Source organism: Schistocerca nitens, chromosome 6 (genome assembly GCF_023898315.1).
Source record: "Schistocerca nitens isolate TAMUIC-IGC-003100 chromosome 6, iqSchNite1.1, whole genome shotgun sequence".
Lineage (NCBI taxonomy): Eukaryota > Metazoa > Arthropoda > Insecta > Orthoptera > Acrididae > Schistocerca > Schistocerca nitens.
The window spans coordinates 4,390,583-4,405,371 of record NC_064619.1 but is presented as its reverse complement, the minus strand read 5'-3'; the positions used below and the strand labels follow the sequence as shown (position 1 = coordinate 4,405,371).

At 38.4% G+C, this 14,789-nt stretch overlaps 1 protein-coding gene across 1 annotated transcript in view; it reads right to left on the bottom strand.

The window, feature by feature from the left end:
* Positions 1 to 14,789, bottom strand: part of LOC126262654 (laminin subunit alpha-1) — a 429,094-nt gene that overhangs the window by 113,131 nt on the left and 301,174 nt on the right. The gene's annotated exons all lie outside the window — the stretch shown is intronic.

Genomic DNA, 14,789 nt, shown 5'->3' with positions numbered 1-14,789 from the left:
GCTGATCCTGACCTTATAATCCATTGCCCAGCCTAGGTATTAAACCAGTACTTGGCTTTAGTGATAACCTTCATTGAACTGGAGGTAAATGATTGTGACTTGTGATTTATTAGTCTCATAACATACAATTCACAATATAATGCTAATTTGCAGTTGGATTCTGCTCAAATTATCAGTTCATCTTCCATGAACTCTTCTAATGAGTAGTAACATTTGTGTATAAGAATTTCATGTAACTTCTTTTTTAGTAGCCCTAGTTCCATGTTTAGGATGTTTTTGCCTTCAAGTTTGTTGTAGACTTTCATGCCCATATATTGGGGGTCTGAGCATATAATTTCAATCTATGGGCAGGAAGCATAAAATTATCTTTATTCCTTGTACTGTATGGATGATCAAATTGGTTTTTAATGAACAATTCCAGTTTGTTGTGTAAAAATATCATTAGCTCGTATATGTATAGGGAGGGGACAGTCAAAATTTTTAGTTTCTGTAATAATGGACGACACGATTCTCTTTGCTGTGCAGTGCACATATTTCTGATAATTTTCTTCTGGAGCTACAGTACACGAGATATATTATTGGAGCTCCCCCAGAAAATAATGCCATATCTTATCACTGATTCAAAGTAACTTAGATATGCTACTTTGCGAGTGGACATGTTAGTAGTACTTGATAATACAGGGTGGCGCACGAAATGTGTTACCAATTGTTTCTTTCACCATTTACGACGCACATTAGTTATCCCGCTGGAATCTCTACAGCAGTACCAGCAGAGCTTGGAAAAACAAATGAGTTACGAAATGACGTGTAATTCACGATACTGCCGCTAGGAGACTAGTAAGCAGCAATAGCTGACAATGGAAGACTGATGACACAGCAACGATCGGCAATTGTGTTACTTTTTCATGAAATGAAAAGCCTTGTTGTGACTCAGAGGTGTTTTCGACAACAGTCTAACAGACAATGGGTCCCATGCAAGAAGACCATCCACAGGTTGTATGATAAATTTGTACAGGAAGGAACAGTATTGGAAGCGAAGCGACCTCGGCCTAAGCCTGTTTGTTCGCCAGAGAATATTGAAGCGGTACGAGTTGCTGTACAGACAAGTCCCTGGAAATCGTGTAGAAAGGCAGCAGTGCAACTGGGAATATCCAGACGTTCCGTTCAACGCATTCTTAAAAGTGACTTCCATATGTACCCATACAAGATGACCTGTGCACAGAAGCTCACTGAAGAACACAAGCAGCAGAGACTACTGTTTGCTCAGTGAGCGGAGGATAGGGAAGAAACTTTCAACATTTGGTTTTCAGATGAGGTGCATTTTCATTTAGATGGTGTGGTTAACAAACAAAATGTACGCTTTTGGGCCACTGAAAACCCACAAGTGCTTCATGAATGACAACATTACACTCCAAGGATTACAACGTGGGCAGCAATTTCCAGTCACGGACTTATTGGACCCTTTTTCTTTGAAGAAACTGAGAAAAGCGAGCGTTATTTGAGCATGTTTCGCAATAGCTTCATTCCACAGCTTCTTGCTACTGCCTTGCCCTTCAACACGCAGTGGTTCATGCAAGATGGAGCAACGCCACATACTGCAAACACTGTGTTGGAGTTTTTACACGAGCATTTCAACATGTGGATTATTTCACTCAGGTTTCCAGATTGCTTCAATGACGGACAAAATTGGCCCCACAATATTCCAGACCTCAATCCATTTGACTTTTCTCTTTGGGGGTACCTAAAGGAAAAAAATTTTCCGAAATGCCCACGTGATTTAATGGAGCTCAGAAGACTTATTCTTCAAGCTTGCAGTGAAATTACAGAAGACATGTGCCATAGGGTAATCACTAACTTCAGTGTTCGTTTGAAGGGAGTTAGGAAACAAAATGGTGGACATATTGAGCATGTGTTGAGTTAGAACAAATCTCCATGGACGGCTCTTCATTGTAGTATATGTTCCTTTCAGATTGTATTGACAATAAAGTTTATATTCAAAAACAAAATGGTAACTCATTTCATGTGCCACCCTGTATATCCGTGGCATATGCAAAGCTACCCAGTTTGCTGCACAGGTACTCAATATGTGTGTTCCAGTTTAAATTCTTATCGATGTGTAGGCCTAGAAATTTGGCAGAATGCACTTCTGTTAATTCTTCATTTTTATGATTTATACTAATTTCCTGGTCTTTTGACTGTTTGGTTCTGAATTGAATCAAGTTTGTTTTTGATATGTTACGCTTCAGATCATTTAACTGGAACCATGGCTCTAATCTAATTTACCAGTGACTCTACCAGGAATCGCTTCTGTTTCTTCGCTTTCTATCAAGACAGACATGTCATCTGCAAACAGAACGGATGGTGAATTTATGTTTAATGGTGAGTTGTTGACATACAATAAAAAGAGAACTGGACTGAGGATCAAACCTTGCAGAACACCCTGTGTTATTGTTTTCCAGTCTGAATGGTAGTTTACACAATTTGAAGGGATTATTGTTCTTTGTTTTCTATTAGATAAGTAATAAGTAAGCAATTGAAGTACTGCAACCTTAATCCCATATTTTTCTAGTTTGTGGATTAGCAAGGAATGATTTACAGAATCAAAAGCCTTTGTCAGGTCGTAGAAAATTCCGGCTACTTTACTGTTTTTGTCTAGAGCTGTGCTAATTTTTTCAATGAAATTATTTATGAAATGTGATAGCTGCAAAAAATTCTTTCTTGAGATGACAACGCCATCAAAAAATTCTTCAGCTCAGCATTTACTATACAGGACGGCATTGCAGCCCAAACGATCAAGCTTATTGTTTACCCACTACTGCTCATAGTAACTAATGCTCCCTAGACCTTGAAGCTCTTGCCTGGACAAAACAGCAGAAACAGTTGTTCCCATCAGAATACAAGCACTAGAGATCCGATTGCTAAGAAGAATAGCTGGGTATATTCTGTCTGACAGGAGAGTGAATGTAGACAATATAAAAGAACTGATAGCATGAAACTTAATGAGCAGTTTATGGAATACAGAAACAACTGAAAGTATTATGTCATAAGAATGGAAGACAACAGAGTACTAAACTTGGTGATAATTATTAAACAGTGAGCAGAAGATGTTTAGAAAGACCAAGGAAAATCATCAATTTCAGCCGTGAGGCCATAACAGGCAGAGAGATGAAGAAGATACCGTATTTACTTGAATCTAAGCTGCAGTCGAATCTAAGTTGCACCTGAAAAATGAGACTTGAAATAAAGGAAAAAAAAATTTCCCACATCTAAGCCGCACCTGAAATTTGAGACTCAAAATTCAAGGGGAGAGAAAAGTTTTAGGCCGCACCTCCAAATCGAAACACAGTTGGTCCATTGTAATATGAGACACAATTTAGGTCGAATGAATAACGATACAGCTACAGTAGTTTGGTTTAAGTCATAAGCTTAGCAGTTAAGCTTTACCAGGTAGCCATTGCTATGCGTCAGGCACTCCGTCCGTATTTATACGGGTACCCTTCCTTGTTCACGTGCTTCGTCTGGTTTGAATCAATTGCTTATTTTGCTTTGATCTGATAAGTGCCGTTTTCTTTGTTATAGGTGTTTACGTCACTCTAAGAAAAAAAAAGAAAAAAAAAAAGTAGAGAGGAATTGTCTCATTAGCGAAACAATGGCAAGAGACAGCTATTTGTTATTACTTACACTGCTGCTTTCTTTGATAATGATCAACAAGAACCAAATAATAGACTGCATATGATAGAACATGTTCTGAGCGAGAGTTAGGCAAAAATTTTTCTCCGTTTCAAAATCCTTGAAGCTGCTTCTTTAGTACATCAAATTCTGCACAGAAATTAGAGTCATCTTAGATTTAAAAATCTAGTCAGTTGCCGTGCTTCATTTCTGACTGTATCACTATTAGGCATAAGAATAATACGAATATAAACATGACATGATACGAATATTCTTCCGTGTTTGCTGTTTTTCACTCTAGTTTCGTAGTTTATTAGGCAGACAGGATTTAAATGAGATAGCAGCAAACACAAAAGAATACATGGCAAAATGTTTATATTCGTATTATTCTTATGGTGAAGAGAATACTGCATGTGATTCACTTTTCATCAGGTTCCTATTAGCAACCATCTCTTCTCACAGGTAGGAAAAAATTCAGAACATAAAGTTGGCCATATTGACAAACATCCCAAACAGTCTTGCCAGTCGGATTTTCATAGTACATTGAAATTCTGCTACACTCAAAGATGAAGAATACGGAATTTGTATTTACTTCGTTGGATAATGTATGAAAATGCAATGGTCGAAACTCGGGCCAGAGAAAAAAAGCTCGTCTTCCACCTTTTTTTTAAAATTTATTTACTGACACAGAGGTTTTGGCGCCAGTATTTATCTTTGTGCCTACAAAGCTTGCCTGTGTAGCGCTACATATATTCGACGGCAGAAATTTGTGGCGGTACCTACCAACATTTTTCAGAACTTCCGCTTGCTTTGCACTCGATTCTAAGCTGCAGGTGGTTATTTGGATTACAAAAACCGGAAAAAAAGTGCGGCTTAGATTCGAGTAAATACGGTATATCATATCGAAAACATTCTGATTCTTTTAGTAACTGTGACTTTAATCAGTTTTGTAATTACATACCAAACTCTGGTGTGGTGTAGAAGACTCCTGAAGGCATTAATCTGTTCAGGTTAAGCAAATAAATAAAAAATTAAACATAATATAGAGGTTGTCCTAGGATGAATGGTCAATATTCATGGATATGAAAGGAATGATGAATTGCATGAATGGTTTCTGAGATAGAACATATTTAATGTAAATTGTTACTTTTTTCCTTTATTGTTCAGTACATCGTCATTGTTTACAACATACCATAATTGTGTGCACAAAGTCGGGACGAATAATTTGATATAGGACACATGGTCTATCAAGTCAAGAAACTACCACGAACTGTCTTATATACACCTCAATGCATGCACTTTGCACAAGATTTTCTGTATTCTCTCATTCTCTTTATGAATCAGTAAGCCCTTGAGAAAAAATGAGTAAGACCTTTTTAAGGGAAATTTAACTTAGCTTCAGTTTATTCTGCAACAAGTTTTCACTAGAGGCCATGGATTTTGTGTTATTCAAGAAAAACGTACAAAATTAATTTTTAATGTGTTCCTTCTCAGAAACCATTTAGAATGGGGCATTGTCCATATTTTGTTTTTTGCTTCAGATGATCATTCTTGTCATATGTGAATATTGACCATTTCTCCTAAGACAACCTTTGTAGGCAGACTATTGAGTATGTTACAATAATTATGTGTTATACATACCATTAAATTTAATATTCTACCCACCCAAAGTAATTAAGACCTGCATTAAGGCTACCAACACACTAACAACAGAAACTTAAAATGCAACAGACATAGAAGAAGACATAATAGTACAGCTAACAAGAATGCTCACACAACAAGAAAACAGAAGAGCAACAACACATGAAAATGACAACTAGAACAAATCAAATAGGATACAAAGAATAAAGAGCTGAACTCAGATGGCAAGACTCTCAGTCAAGAAAGCGACTTGCAAGCTGTATCACTGTGCCAAGAGTGCAGTGAACAGAGTGACGAGTCAAGTCGCCACGTGGTCTGCTCTGTGCGATCTCGTCCACGAGAGCGGCAGGAAGCAGTGAGCTAGCTTGCAATCTAATCCGTAAGAGTGGTGGGGAGTAGTGATGTTAGCGAGCTACCTTGCAATTCGATCCCTGAGAGTGGTGGGGAGCAGTGAGCTAGAGAGACATCCTACTCTGATGGGGAGTCTGAGCTGCTGGGAGGGAGTTATGCCTGGATTACTTTGCAGCATGCTCCGACCACACGGTGGCTGAAGATTGTAGCTTTTATGATCACTGGCAACGCATTCCAAGTGTAATGCCAAGTCAAAGGATGAGATGTAACAACACACTCAAAAGTATGTAAACATTTACTGAGATTCTGAAATTTGAGATATCCTTTTGAAATCAAGAGAGGAAACATGATGCTGATAGTGTTTTCTGCATTAGTGTATTGGCCTGAAGCACTTTATATCATCATAATTAGTTATTATTATAACAGAGGGAAACATTCCACGTGGGAAAAATATATCTATAAACAAAGATGATGTGACTTACCGAACGACAGTGCTGACAGGTCGACAGACACACAAACAAACACGAACATACACACAAAATTCAAGCTTTCACAACAAACTGTTGCCTCATCAGGAAAGAGGGAAGGAGAGGGAAAGACGAAAGGATGTGGGTTTTAAGGGAGAGGGTAAGGAGTCATTGTGTCTGTATATGTGTGGATGGATATGTGTGTGTGTGTGTGCGAGTGTATACCCGTCCTTTTTTCCCCCTAAGGTAAGTCTTTCCGCTCCCGGGATTGGAATGACTCCTTACCCTCTCCCTTAAAACCCACATCCTTTCGTCTTTCCCTCTCCTTCCCTCTTTCCTGATGAGGCAACAGTTTGTTGCGAAAGCTTGAATTTTGTGTGTATGTTTGTGTTTGTTTGTGTGTCTATCGACCTGCCAGTGCTTTCGTTCGGTAAGTCACATCATCTTTGTTTTTAGATATAATTAGTTATTATGTTTTAAAAGAAAACACGTTTAAAGACAATACATTGAAGGAAAAAAGAATGGAGGTTTCTTTATTTTCTATTTTTATAGATGAGAAAAGCTTCATGTACTAAATAACATATGCAAATCCACATGGTCTTATAACACTTTTTTTAGCTTGGGAAATATTTCTTAAGGATGTGTTTTGGGATGCTGTTGCAGCAGCCTAGCGCAGAATTTTTATCCCGCGCTTTACAGCCACCAGAGATGCATTTTTAAATCAGATGAGCTACCATTCATTTTTTCCAAATCATCCATCACCTACTCTTCAGAAAGATCTGGCTCTTTGGATCAATTCAGGAGTGGACTGCCCATTTCTAATCTATAGGATGCAGCCTTGCAGATTGACCAGCCAGTTTCTCACATACTGGCAAATGGGGAAAACCATATCACCATTGCTAATGGAAGTGATAAAAAAATCTGCAGAAAATGAGAGGTACAGACAGAGACTTAAAAGACTAGACATCTCTCAGGAGAATGCTTAAGCATGTACGGTTACAGGAAAAACCACCAAGAAAGAAGACAGGTGTCCTATGGACAAATGAGAGGAAGGTAAAACACAGCCAGAGGATACACAACTACTGGGGAAAAAAAACAAAACCCATTCCAAATACAATATTTGAATGTTATGGTCCTTAGCTGGCCTATTAAAATGACAACAAGAAGAATATCAAGTAATGTCAGCATTACACAAATTCTGACTTCCATACATGTTCAGTGCAGTAATGGAATCAATGTGAATAAAGACTGTAAACTGTGATGCATGGCTACAATAGCCTAACAATTATCTTATGAACTTCAGTATATTATACATTTCATGTTTTGTGACAATTTTGTTATTATGTTTAAAAGAAAACCAATTTAAAGTTTTTTGATTTATTCCATATCCACTAGGACTGTTTCTGTTGATTTCCATAGAATGTACATTAGCACATTTCTTTTCCTTTATAAATACTTATTTTTCATTTTTAAGGTGAAATCAAATAATGGAAACTCCAGGTCGGAATATCAACAATGTGAAGAAAAGATAGATTGCTACTTACTGTAAAGATGACATGTTAAGTCGCAGACACGCACAACTAAAAGACAAAGACACATTAGCTATCAGCCACAATCTTCATCAGAAAAAGAAACAAAAATACACACCATTCATTCATGCAAGCACACCTCATGCGCACGTGGCTGACATCCCCGGCATCTCAGACCAGAATGTATTCTGGTCTGAGCTACCAGAAACGGCAGTCATGTGTGTGTGAAGTGTGCTTGCTTGTGTGAATGAACGTGTGTGTATTTCTTTTTCTGATGAAGACTGTAGCCGAAAGCTAATGTGTGAATGTCTTTTAGTTGTGCCTGTCTGCAACTTAACGTGTTATCTTCACGGCATTTAGGAATATATCTTTTCCTTACATTATTATTATTATTATTTTCTGACATGTTCCACATCCTCGAGGATTTCCTCACTAAGAGCCATGTAATGAAATCCAATCTACATCAACAGTATGCATGACTGTATATAGAAATTGTTCCCAAGCCAAGAAACTGATTTATTGAGATGTTTCCATTCAGGTGAGACTCAACTTTAGAAGCAGCATTTTCAGAACACAGAAGCACATTATAAGAATTGTACCTGATACGAGTCCTAGAACATCCTGCAGATACATACATTCAAACTTGGTATTTTGATAACTTTGTCACAATGTAATTGATGACATTCCTCTTACCTCAAAAATAGTACAAAGCAAACCCAGGACAAATTAAAAAAAAAAAAAAAAAAGGAAATCTACAGTTCAGATATCTCAAAAGTTTAACTTTAGTTCAGAAATGAGCCAGAGACATGAGTAAACATGTGTTTCTGCATCTGCCAGAACATTTCAAATGTCTTGTGCATAACACAGTGGTGTTCAGGAGAGAATTAATAATATTTATATTGGACAACTGGTTCTATGCTATTGAACAGTATCATCCCAGGGCTCTTTAACATTTATGGTTTAGGATTACAATGTAATTCATTTTAGAACAGTAATACCACAATATTTTCATAACGTAAGTCCATCTAGCGTATTTTTCTGAAATGAAAGTTACTTCTTTGACTTCTTTATACACCCCAGAGACTTCTGTTTGTTCAACCTGAATTGCAATAATTTGGCGTCCTCTTGGGTAAAATATTCCAGAGGTAAAATAGTCCCCATTCGGATCTCCGGGCGGGGACTACTCAAGAAGATGTCACTATCAGGAGAAAGAAAACTGGCGTTCTACGGATCGGAGCGTGGAATGTCAGATCCCTTAATTGGGCAGGTAGGTTAGAAAATTTAAAAAGGGAAATGGATAGGTTAAAGTTAGATATAGTGGGAATTAGTGAAGTTCGGTGGCAGGAGGAACAAGACTTCTGGTCAGGTGACTACAGGGTTATAAACACAAAGTCAAATAGGGGTAATGCAGGAGTAGCTTTAATAATGAATACGAAAATAGGAATGCGGGTAAGCTATTACAAACAGCATAGTGAACGCATTATTGTGGCCAAGATAGATACGAAGCCCACACCTACTACAGTAGTACAACTTTATATGCCAACTAGCTCTGCAGATGACGAAGAAATTGAAGAAATGTATGATGAAATAAAAGAAATTATTCAGATAGAGAAGGGAGACGAAAATTTAATAGTCATGGGTGACTGGAATTCGAGTGTAGGAAAAGGGAGAGAAGGAAACATAGTAGGTGAATATGGATTGGGGCTAAGAAATGAAAGAGGAAGCCGTCTGGTAGAATTTTGCACAGAGCATAACTTAATCATAGCTAACACTTGGTTTAAGAATCATGATAGAAGGTTGTATACATGGAAGAACCCTGGAGATACTTAAAGGTATCAGATAGATTATATAATGGTAAGACAGAGATTTAGGAACCAGGTTTTAAATTGTAAGACATTTCCAGGGGCAGATGTGGACTCTGACCACAATCTATTAGTTATGACCTGTAGATTAAAACTGAAGAAACTGCAAAAAGGTGGGAATTTAAGGAGATGGGACCTCGATAAACCGAAAGAACCAGAGGTTGTACAGAGTTTCAGGGAGAGCATAAGAGAACAATTGACAGGAATGGGGGAAAGAAATACAGTAGAAGAAGAATGGGTAGCTTTGAGGGATGAAGTAGAGAAGGCAGCAGAGGATCAAGTAGGTAAAAAGACGAGGGCTAGTAGAAATCCTTGGGTAACAGAAGAAATATTGAATTTAATTGATGAAAGGAGAAAATATAAAAATGCAGTAAATGAAGCAGGCAAAAAGGAATACAAACGTCTCAAAAATGAGATCGACAGGAAGTGCAAAATGGCTAAGCAGGGATGGCTAGAGGACAAATGTAAGGATGTAGAGGCTTATCTCACTAGGGGTAAGATAGATACTGCCTACAGGAAAATTAAAGAGACCCTTGGTGATAAGAGAACCACTTGTATGAACATCAAGAGCTCAGATGGAAACCCAGTTCTAAGCAAAAAAGGGAAAGCAGAAAGGTGGAAGGAGTATATAGAGGGTCTATACAAGGGTGATGCACTTGAGGACAATATTATGGAAATGGAAGAGGATGTAGATGAAGATGAAATGGGAGATACGATACTGCGTGAAGAGTTTGACAGAGCACTGAAAGACCTGAGTCGAAACAAGGCCCCCGGAGTAGACAACATTCCATCGGAACTACTGATGGCCTTGGGAGAGCCAGTCCTGACAAAACTCTACCATCTGGTGAGCAAGATGTACGAGACAGGCAAAATACCCTCAGACTTCAAGAAGAATATAATAATTCCAATCCCAAAGAAAGCAGGTGTTGACAGATGTGAAAATTACCGAACAATCAGTTCAATAAGCCACAGCCGCAAAATACTAACACAAGTTCTTTACAGACGAATGGAAAAAGTAGTAGAAGCCAACCTCGGGGAAGATCAGTTTGGATTCCGTAGAAATACTGGAACACGTGAGGCAATACTGACCTTACGACTTATCTTAGAAGAAAGATTAAGGAAAGGCAAACCTACGTTTCTAGCATTTGTAGACTTAGAGAAAGTTTTTGACAATGTTGACTGGAATACTCTCTTTCAAATTCTAAAGGTGGCAGGGGTAAAATACAGGGAGCGAAAGGCTATTTACAATTTGTATAGAAACCAGATGGCAGTTATAAGAGTCGAGGGATATGAAAGGGAAGCAGTGGTTGGGAAGGGAGTAAGACAGGGTTGTAGCCTCTCCCCGATGTTATTCAATCTGTATATTGAGCTAGCAGTAAAGGAAACAAAAGAAAAAATTCGGAGTAGATATTAAAATCCATGGAGAAGAAATAAAAACTTTGAGGTTCGCCAATGACATTGTAATTCTGTCAGAGACAGCAAAGGACTTGGAAGAGCAGCTGAACGGAATGGATGGTGTCTTGAAGGGAGGATATAAGATGAACATCAACAAAAGCAAAACGAGGATAATGGAATGTAGTCGAATTAAGTCGGGTGATGTTGAGGGTATTAGATTAGGAAATGAGACACTTAAAGTAGTACAGGAGTTTTGCTATTTGGGGAGCAAAATAACTGATGATGGACGAAGTAGAGAGGATATAAAATGTAGACTGGCAATGGCAAGGAAAGCGTTTCTGAAGAAGAGAAATTTGTTAACATCGAGTATAGATTTAAGTGTCAGGAAGTCATTTCTGAAAGTATTTGTATGGAGTGTAGCCATGTATGGAAGTGAAACATGGATGGTAAATAGTTTGGACAAGAAGAGAATAGAAACTTTTGAAATGTGATGCTACAGAAGAAAGCTGAAGATTGGATGGGTAGATCACATAACTAATGAGGAAGTATTGAACAGGATTGGGGAGAAGAGAAGTTTGTGGCACAACTTGACCAGAAGAAGGGATCGGTTGGTAGGACATGTTCTGAGGCATCAAGGGATCACCAATTTAGTATTGGAGGGCAGCGTGGAGGGTAAAAATCGTAGGGGGAGACCAAGAGATGAATACACGAAGCAGATTCAGAAGGATGTAGGTTGCAGTAGGTACTGGGAGATGAAGAAGCTTGCACAGGATAGAGTAGCATGGAGAGCTGCATCAAACCAGTCTCAGGACTGAAGACCACCACAACAACAACAAACACCTAGTTTACATGCCTTTACTATAGTGTGATCAATCGTTTTCCTCATAACATAATTTGTATTTTCTGCAAGATTTAAGATACTTAACAGCACGGTCATCAGCATCTTTGCTGGATCTCAACACAATACATTTCAACATCTGAACAATGTCTGCATTCACAAGCAAAATTGCTGTGATGCTGCACAAGGAACACATGTCAGCAGATTTCTTCACAATATATGGCTATGCCAACACACACAATGTGGTTTGCATCTATTAAAATCCTTTAATAATTTGGAAAAAAACATTTAAGTGACACACAGCACATTCTATGGATGTTGTTGTTGTTGTTGTTGTTGTTGTTGGTGGTGGTGGTGGTGTAGTCTTCAGTCTTGAGACTGGTTTGATGCAGCTCTCCATACTACTCTATCCTGTGCAAGCTTCTTCATCTCCCAGTACCTACTGCAACCTACATCCTTCTGAATTTGCTTGGTGTATTCATCTCTTGGTCTCCCTCTACAATTTTTACCCTCCACACTGCCCTCCAATGCTAAATTAATGATCCCTCGATGCCTCAGAACATGTCCTACCAACCAATCCCTTCTTCTAGTCAAGTTGTGCCACGAACTTCTCTTCTGCTCAATCCTATTCAATACCTCCTCATTAGTTATGCGATCTACCCATCTAATCTTCAGCATTCTTCTGTAGCACCACATTTCAAAAGCTTCTATTCTCTTCTTGTCCAAACTATTTATCGTCCATGTTTCACTTCAATACATGGCTACACTCCATACAAATACTTTCAGAAACGACTTCCTGACACTTAAATCTATACTCGATGTTAACAAATTTCTCTTCTTCTGAAATGCTTTCCTTGCTATTGCCAGTCTACATTTTATATCCTCTCTACTTCGACCATCATCAGTTATTTTGCTCCCCAAATAGCAAAACTCCTTTACTACTTTAAGTGTCTTATTTCCTAATCTAATTCCCTCAGCATCACCCACCTTAATTCGACTACATTCCATTATCTTCGTTTTGCTTTTGTTGATATTCACCTTATATCCTCCTTTCAAGACACTATCCATTCCATTCAACTGCTCTTCCTAGTCCTTTGCTGTCTCTGACAGAATTACAACGTCATCGGCAAATCTCAAAGTTTTTATTTCTTCTCCATGGATTTTGTTTCCTCTACTGCTTGCTCAATATACAGATTGAATAACATTGGGGAGAGGCTACAACCGTGTCTCACTCCCTTCGCAACCACTGCTTCCGTTTCACGCCCCTCGACTCTTATAACTGCCATCTGGTTTCTGTACAAATTGTAAACAGCATTTCGCTCCCTGTATTTTACCCTATTTTACCCCTGCCACCTTCAGAATTTGAAAGAGAGTATTCCAGTCAACATTGTCAAAAGCTTTCTCTAAGTCTACAAATGCTAGAAACGTAGTTTTCACTTTCCTTAATCTAGCTTCTAAGATAAGTCGTAGGGTCAGTATTGTCTCACGTGTTCCAATATTTCTACGGAATACAAACTGATCTTCCCCAAGGTCGGCTTCCACTACTTTTTCCATTCGTCTGTAAAGAGTTCGCGTTAGTATTTTGCAACCATGACTTATGGTTCGGTAATTTTCACATCTGTCAACACCTGCTTTCTTTGGGATTGGAATTATTATATTCTTCTTGAAGTCTGAGGGTATTTCGCCTGTCTCATACATCTTGCTCACCAGATGGTAGAGTTTTGTCAGGACTGGCTCTCCCAAGGCTGTCAGTAGTTCTAATGGAATGTTGTCTACTTCCGGGGCCTTGTTTCGACTCAGGTCTTTCAGTGCTCTGTCAAACTCTTCAGGCAGTATCATATCTCCCATTTCATCTTCATCTGCATGCTCTTCCATTTCCATAATATTGTCCTATTCTATGGATAGCTGGTACTTAAATGAAAAACAGGGGCTGAGCTATCCACTCAGAGCTCATTGACTCCCTCTCCTGCACATGTTAGATAGGAGGCCAGACACTGCAAAAGTTTGAAATGCATGTTACACAGTTACTGTTATAGGATAGGTTGGTGGGTGGACTTATTATTAGCATACTGAACAAACTCAAAACATGAGAACAAGAAGCTCAAATAAAATAAACATTTTGGCCTCATGATTTCAGATAGGGAAAACTGTTTCTCAGTGGTAATAATTTTATGATGTGTCAACTGTTATCATCAGTTGCTTTCCATATACCTATCCACAAAATGACAAATAATCTTTCCATTGGTTTTCCTGAAACTTTACTGAAATGGCGACGGCGCTGTAGGCGCTCAACGCCAGGGCGGAGGCAAGCACATCTGAACGCAGTGTGTAGGTGCTGCTAGGGCTGTATTGCGTAACTAGAAGCAGAAATGACATCTGTTGAAAAAACTGCCCTTTAATTTACAGCAGCGTGATTAAAGAAATATTTAATGTGACGTACTTACTGACGATACTCCATAAGACTGTTACTGTATGCCAGTCATTTTACAAATAGCGCACTGTTTTTGAAGACAGAAAGAAGAGAGAAGCATAGATGTTATTAATGATTTGTTTTCTTGCCATTTTACTTTTATACCACTTCTGTCACTACTTTCCACTCTATATGCAGTCTGATACATTCAGAGGTTAAAAAGACCAAAGAACCATATGCATTTGGTTACACTAGATTACAAGCATTCTATGTGTGATCAATTACATATACTGAAAATATGCATGTTCTCCACTGTAGTGTCCCTCTGTCCTGCTGCCCATAATATATTCCAGGAATAATGCAACAAGAGATGTAAGAGTTTAATAACCTGTTGATGTCATTAGACATCTAATAATAGCTCAGCTGGTCAGGGACAGCTATGGAAATACCTGAGTCTTATTGAAGGGTCATTCCAGTATTTACCTGATGTGATTCACGAAAACCATGAAAAAAATAAAAATCAGGCTAGCTGTATGAGGATCATAATCATACTCCTTTCAAATTTAAGTACTATACCTTCAACACTGTTCCGGCTACCTCGGGGTTATAATGCTGGAGGACTTGTAT